This window comes from Lactuca serriola, chromosome 1, assembly GCF_051521515.1.
Source record: "Lactuca serriola cultivar US96UC23 chromosome 1, Lser_US96UC23_V15, whole genome shotgun sequence".
Classification (NCBI taxonomy): domain Eukaryota; kingdom Viridiplantae; phylum Streptophyta; class Magnoliopsida; order Asterales; family Asteraceae; genus Lactuca; species Lactuca serriola.
Window position 1 is genome coordinate 216,095,052 of NC_136408.1, and position 6,779 is coordinate 216,101,830.

Consider the following 6,779-nt stretch of genomic DNA (forward strand, 5'->3'; position numbering starts at 1 on the left):
ATGTTAATGATCAAAGTTCATTTTCAACATGACCAATGTGAAACACCCAACGATTCTTCACCCATATCGAAAACTTTCTCCATCAAATCATTTCCACGTACCGATACCCCTTGAGGTTCGAGTATAAAACAAATCGGCTGACGGTTGCCAAACAGTCTGTGTTTATGATCTTAGATGTCGTTGTCACCATGACTCTAAGTGAAACCCAAAATACAAAACCATTTAATTCATAATTGATGGTGAACATTTTTAATGTTCTAGATTTGACCTATGAATTGACGGATAATGGCTCATACCTGGTGTGACATTGTACAAAATGCCAGATAGGTCTTGTCAACTTTCTTTACATATGAACTGTCATGGCACCAGTGTGATTCACCCAACAGCGAAACAGGTATCGTTTAACATCTTGTCAAGGGCCAAGTTAACTTGTTAACTTGATAACTGTATTGAGATCCATGAACAAGGATATATAGGGGTTAACATTAAAACTAGCAATGAGTAGTTCTCCAATACTCAACAAATTGCAGTGCATTTCTCTAAGTTCACAAAAAATACTACGAGAAGTCTCTTTCTGAGCCAAGAATTCATCCTTGAACAACTATGGTGAGAAGGATCTTTATGATTCTTTCTATGATCCACAGGGACTTTTTAGTCATGGGTACTTCTCAAGACGCATCGGTGATCATTCAAGAACTTTCATTCGAAGGAACTAAAAGTGAAGATCATTTTTCGACATTCAATCTTTCAACCCCAGAAGCAAGGTGAAGCTGCACTTGAAGATTATGTGACAGATTGCATTGAAGCCTCCTCAATCACTTTGTTGCTATCTATGTATCTGTTGAAGTGATCCACGAGATTTGTTCTCTTTGTTATTCTCTCTGAAGGTTCTCAAGCTGAAAGCGCTAATTTTTAAGAATCTCTACATGAACCCTCCACACGCAACATACGTTTAAAGCCAAATTTTGAAGAAATGCCCATCCGTTCAAGATGAAGTCATTCACCTAGAAGATTCAGTTGTTCATCTTGAAGTTGTGAAGAGATTAAAGATTAAAGCTGAAGCTAAGCTCCAAATGAAGATTGACAAGAAAATCCAGCTACATTTTTAGGTGGAGTTAGTTGGCTCAAAGAAAAGAAAGCTATAAACCAAGGGGGAGATTGTTGGGTCAAAAAATATGGTTTTTACTTTGCTTTTCTACGCATTTATTATTTTTAGTCTTGGGCCAAAAATATTATTTGGTGTAATTGTTGATTTAACTGAAAACTCATGGGTTTCCGGTTTAGGCCTTGGGTTTTAGTCCATTAGTATAAATATAGATGTAAAGGTGAGGAGTAGAGGTTGGCCATAAAATTAGACAAGGGAGTGGAGCATGTGCTAGAGAGAGAAACTAGAGAGAAATTTATATGTATGTGTGAATTTTGTGTTGGAATATCATTCTAATCATATAGACATTGCAGATTCATCAATTTCATCATCATCATCATCATCTTCTTCTTCTCCTTCTTCTCCATTTTGATCTTGCATCATCCAATTGATTGGGATTCCACACCATCAATTGGATCTGATTGATATATCAAGCAAATTTAGGACTTACAAATATATTAATATGAAATCATCTTATTTAATTAGGATTGATCAAGAATTAATTTGGAATTATGTTTGTGATCAAAAGAGACTAATTAAATATATGGGGATTGATTGTGTAAATCATTGATTCTTATAATGTGGGCCAATGATCCATAGTTTTTTAAGTTGGGCTAAACCAATGTCACAACCCATGGATGATCCATGGAGGTTTAAACCCATGGTGCATAAGGAATATGGAAGGTCATCCACATTAGGGTTTACATGGTGTAATACTAGTTTTGCTAAACTATATAAGAGACCCCATGGCTCCTAAAATCGACACCCTAGTGTTTTTGGAAGAGCTATAGCCAATTTTTGAGTGCGGGTATTCTCTCTCAAGTCCTCCTTTGTTGGTGGTGTTGTGTGAAGAATTTAAGGCATCACATTTGGGATGCTAGGCTCTTAAAGGTCCAAGGAATCAAGCTAAAAGAAAAGGTATGTCATCTAACTAGTTTTTATTATACAAGAACCCATGTTTGCATGCTAGTTAGGAAAATTCTTTGGAAAATAATTTTGCATGTATAATTAGAGAAAACATAGATACAAAAGCATTTATGTTTGTATGTGCACCTTAAGGTTGTTAGGATGGTCAAAAGCCTTGAATTTAGAGCCTGGATCTAAGCTTTGGATGTTAGGTCTTAATGGATTATGACATGGAAGTGAGTATGGGTTGGCAGACCAGTACGCCATGCATACTCCAGTATACGTTGCACGTACTTTGTCATTTCCTTGACTTTTAGTCAACACCAGTGAATGTTGGGCATACAATCCAATTACTCTGCGTGTATGCATTTAGTAGGCCTACATGATTTTTGGGCTCGTTTGGTGTTGGGCTTTGGAATTGGGTAAGTTGAGCCACGAGCCTACCTGATTCTAGTAGGTCATTTTTGGGCCTTAGGCCAAGTTAGGTGTTCTTGGGTCATATCGGCCCTTGGAGGCCCTATAGTGGGCTTGGATGCCTTTTGGGTTTTTCTTTTATGGATTTGGGCCCTGAAAAGTTCAGTGTGCTCCGATGACAGCTTCCCGGGTATTCATGTACGACTATTTGTGGGTCACGGATATGGATCCTTAGGGTTATGGGCCATCATGCTAGCTAGATAGCATCATGGTTCGAGACATGGTATCCCTGATTTCTTATGTTCCCAGTAGGGTGTTGCTATTAGTGTATGGCTGTTTTTTGGGCCATATATGTGGATCCTTGGGGGTATCGAACATTATGCTAGCTAGCAAGCGTCAATGTATGTGCCCTCTACTCGAGAACATAAGAAAATCAACAAAGCCATGTATCAGATCTTGACGCTAGATGGCTAGCATGACAGACGACACCCCCAAGGATCCACATCCATTACCTAAAAACAGCCTCACACTGATAACAACCCCCCTTATGAGAACATAAGAAAATCAGGGATGTCGTGTTTCAGAGCATTACGCTATTTAGATAGCATGATGGCCCATATGCCCAATTCACATCCATGAACCATAAATAGCCGTACACGAATACCTGGAAGCCATCATCTGAGCACACTCAACTTTACAAGGCCCAAACAATAAAAGAAAAACCCAAAAGGCATCTACAACATTGTGGTCATATTTCCACAAATATAAAATCCTGGTCATTAGGTCAAATAAGGGAGGATGCATTCGGTTCTCTAAGGTTATTTGCAATTAATAAACACCTAAAAACACATAGGAATACTAAATTCAAGAGAGCTCATGGATTTAAGAAGATTTAGAACATATTTAACATTGATCTAGTTGGTTTGCTATTTAAACTTATGTCTAGCTTATTTTACTTGGATCTAATGTGTTATTCTGCTATAATGAGATGCTAATCAACTTTTTTACTTCTGGTATGTGAAGATTAGTTTGATACTTATGTGTTGATTTCAATTATTGGATGATTATTATTGATTTCCTTGTGTTTGATATAATTTAAACCTAACATGTTTAGTTATAGTTTGTATTGCTCATAAATCAGTTTTGAGTGTTAATTGACCATATTAATTGCATGAATCTCTCTCCTAATTGTTTATCACCATTATATAGTTAGAGCTAGGCTTAATCACATCATAGTTAAATGTAATTAAAGCTAGTAACTTTAATTATATTAGAGAGAATTATTAGTATTAATTTGTGCTTGGTTGCTCAACTTGACCATAAAAGATCAAGGAATATCATTCATAGTCCAATTGTCCAATTGTGCTATTATCAATTTAGTGTTTAACTTTAGCATGACCATTTCCTTATCATATATTAAATGACAAGCCTAGTAATTCGACCATAAGAGGTAGATAATTGGTAATCAATATAATGTATCCATTAGAAATCACTCATAGGAGAAAGTGAAATCGAATCTAGACAGAAGTATTCTTTTATTTGTTGAAGTTGTTTTGTTTTTGTTTCTTGCTACTTGTTGTTTAGAAGTAAGTTATTATGATCTTGAAAAATCAGTAAAAGCCCAACTAAATCATAGTTGGTTTAATATTTTTATTAGAAGTAGTTAATTTTACTAATTGAATTTCGTTCCCTGTGATCGACACCTGACTTACCTAAGCTATTCTCTAATTTGACTAGTTTCACTGCCTATAGGTGCTAGATGGTAAAAGTTTGTTAGGTTATAAATTTAAAACTAATACGTACTTTTTTTCTCATCAAATTTTTTGACGCCTTTGCCGGAGTATGGCTTATTTGATCTATATTTTGATCGCATTTGTGTAACATCTCAAAAACCAAGGATAAAAAAAATCCATCTGATTATAATCAAAACACCATTGTAACTTTATCCAAACATTTAAAAGTATTTCATATAATACAATTATCAGAGTTCATTCCCGAATATTACACATTGTGGAAAACACAGGTGTATGCGCTGCAATCAAGCCGGACCCTTTCCTTTCAAAACGGAAGTACCTGAAACCATAAACCGCAAACTGTAACCACAAAGCATAGTGAGTTCCCCAAATGCCACCCACACATACCAATCGAACCATTAATAAGATTCATATCAATGAGCCACACTTAGCATATATATACCATAATCAATAAAGGTGCTATATGTCATCCATAGTCTTGCCATTAAGCCACGAGCCGCCTCATGGTCTTCCTTACCAGGCCGGGGGCCAAAACCATAGGTCTTACAGACAAGTTCTACGAGCCACCTCCAGGTCTTCCATGCAAGCATCACAAAGACAACTAGCATACAATCTACACTACTTAACTAATTAACTGCTAGAGTTCAGACTTTGGTCTTGTATACAGTTTGCCAGGAGTCGCCCCCTGGTCGTTCATACAAACTGCCACGGGTTATTCCCGGGTCTTCCTATAAGACATAAACCAAAATAGGCCAGAATTGTTGCATTCGACCCATAGAACAGTGAGGAGAGTCACCTTGAATGCTAAAGCACACTAAAAGAAATCCCTAGATGCGACCCTGACGAAACCTTGAAACTGCCAGATCAAAACAACACCCAATTAACAATTGAGTTCCAATCCATAACCACAATTCATACCTTGGGTAAAAAGAACATTTTACCCCTAACCTTGCCATGTCCAAATCCATGACCCAAACTACAATCTAAAAGGCCCAAAGGCCCACTAATTAGCCAATGGCCTAATTTTCCAAATTGGGCCCAAACCCCATACATGGCCTTGCCTTAAGGTCCAACCATTCTTCCTAGACCAAACACTTTGTATCCAGATGGCCCATTAATAACTCATGCCCAAAATACCAGAAACTACTAGTTACATAAAAGCCCACTAATGGCCATATTTTACAAATTGGGTCCAACCCCATATGAGCCTTATCCTAAGCCCGTAATTCCCTAATTACAATTCGGATTGCCTCAAGTACCCCTTGGGACAAACTTGATCAAAGACATAAATCAAATGGACAAGATCTATAATCCATATTGACCCAACTCGCCGAGTTCTACATTATCTCAGAAACAGGGAAACCAAAACAACTCGCCGAGTTGACCAACCAAATCGCTGAGTTTGCCCGAGACCCAACAACTTAATGCATTTAGTTGCTTTCAGCGAATCCAAGAGCTCCAAAGCTCAATTCTCAACCAAAATGAGATCTAGAAGGGTAAAGTTTCCAACTTTACCCTAGGAACCACCGAAATGGGTTCAAACCCAAAACCTAGACTTAAAAGAGTGAGGGATAAACCATTAAGCCCTTACTCCTCAAAGACAGCACACCAAAATGCAAACCTGACCCCATAAGGCTCGATGGCCATGTAAAGTTTCCAACTTTACACTTAAGTATGACTAGGGGAAGCTAAAAAGCTGAAAAAGGGCTAAATGAAAGACTTAATGAATGCATGTAGCCCTTAAATCCATAAAGTTTTCACCTTTATGCCAAAAGAGCTCATGTAGACCCTATATATCAAAGAATAATCATTTGTGACGTCCTAATCCCCAACATCCACCCATCCATGGCTAAAAAGCATAAACTCTAACCCAAGAATGGATCTAAGCAACTAATAAGCAAGGTGAGATCTTGATACCTCAAAAACATGGCAAATGAGACATAGATTCTAGATCCAAGACTTCTTCTTCAAACCAAGCAACTCTTAATTTCTTAGCACCTTCAACAAGCACCAAAAATGAAATCTCAAGGCTCTCCCCTAGCTCTCACACTCAAGAATGGAAGATAAGGCTCAGTTTTAGGGTTTATGGACAGAGGATGCTGGTAAGGAGGGCAACAAAAGAACTTAAGGTCTTTAAATAAGGTATAACACCCTAAAAATTAGGGTTTATCAATCAGTGTCCAACTCACTGAGTTCCCTTCACCAACTCGACGAGTTGGTTCATAAAAATGTGTGACCCAAAAGCCTCCAACACGTCGATTTTACCAACATCAACTCATCGTGTTGGTCCCTAGGAAAGGGGATTTATTTCCAAAATTAATGTTCTAGATTCCTGGTGTTACAACTCTCCCCCACTTAAATTATATTTATTCTTTGAAATCGCTCCTTAGTAACACTCATAAAAAAACAAACAACCTGAGGCACACAACGGAAAATTATACGCATAAGACAATCTTGCCAAGACAACCGAAACCAAACCAAAACTTCCATCCCCAAGACAACAATCAAACCCTCAGCCTCTGCAATCCACTTCTACTTTTCTAAGATCTAAAATCTACAAT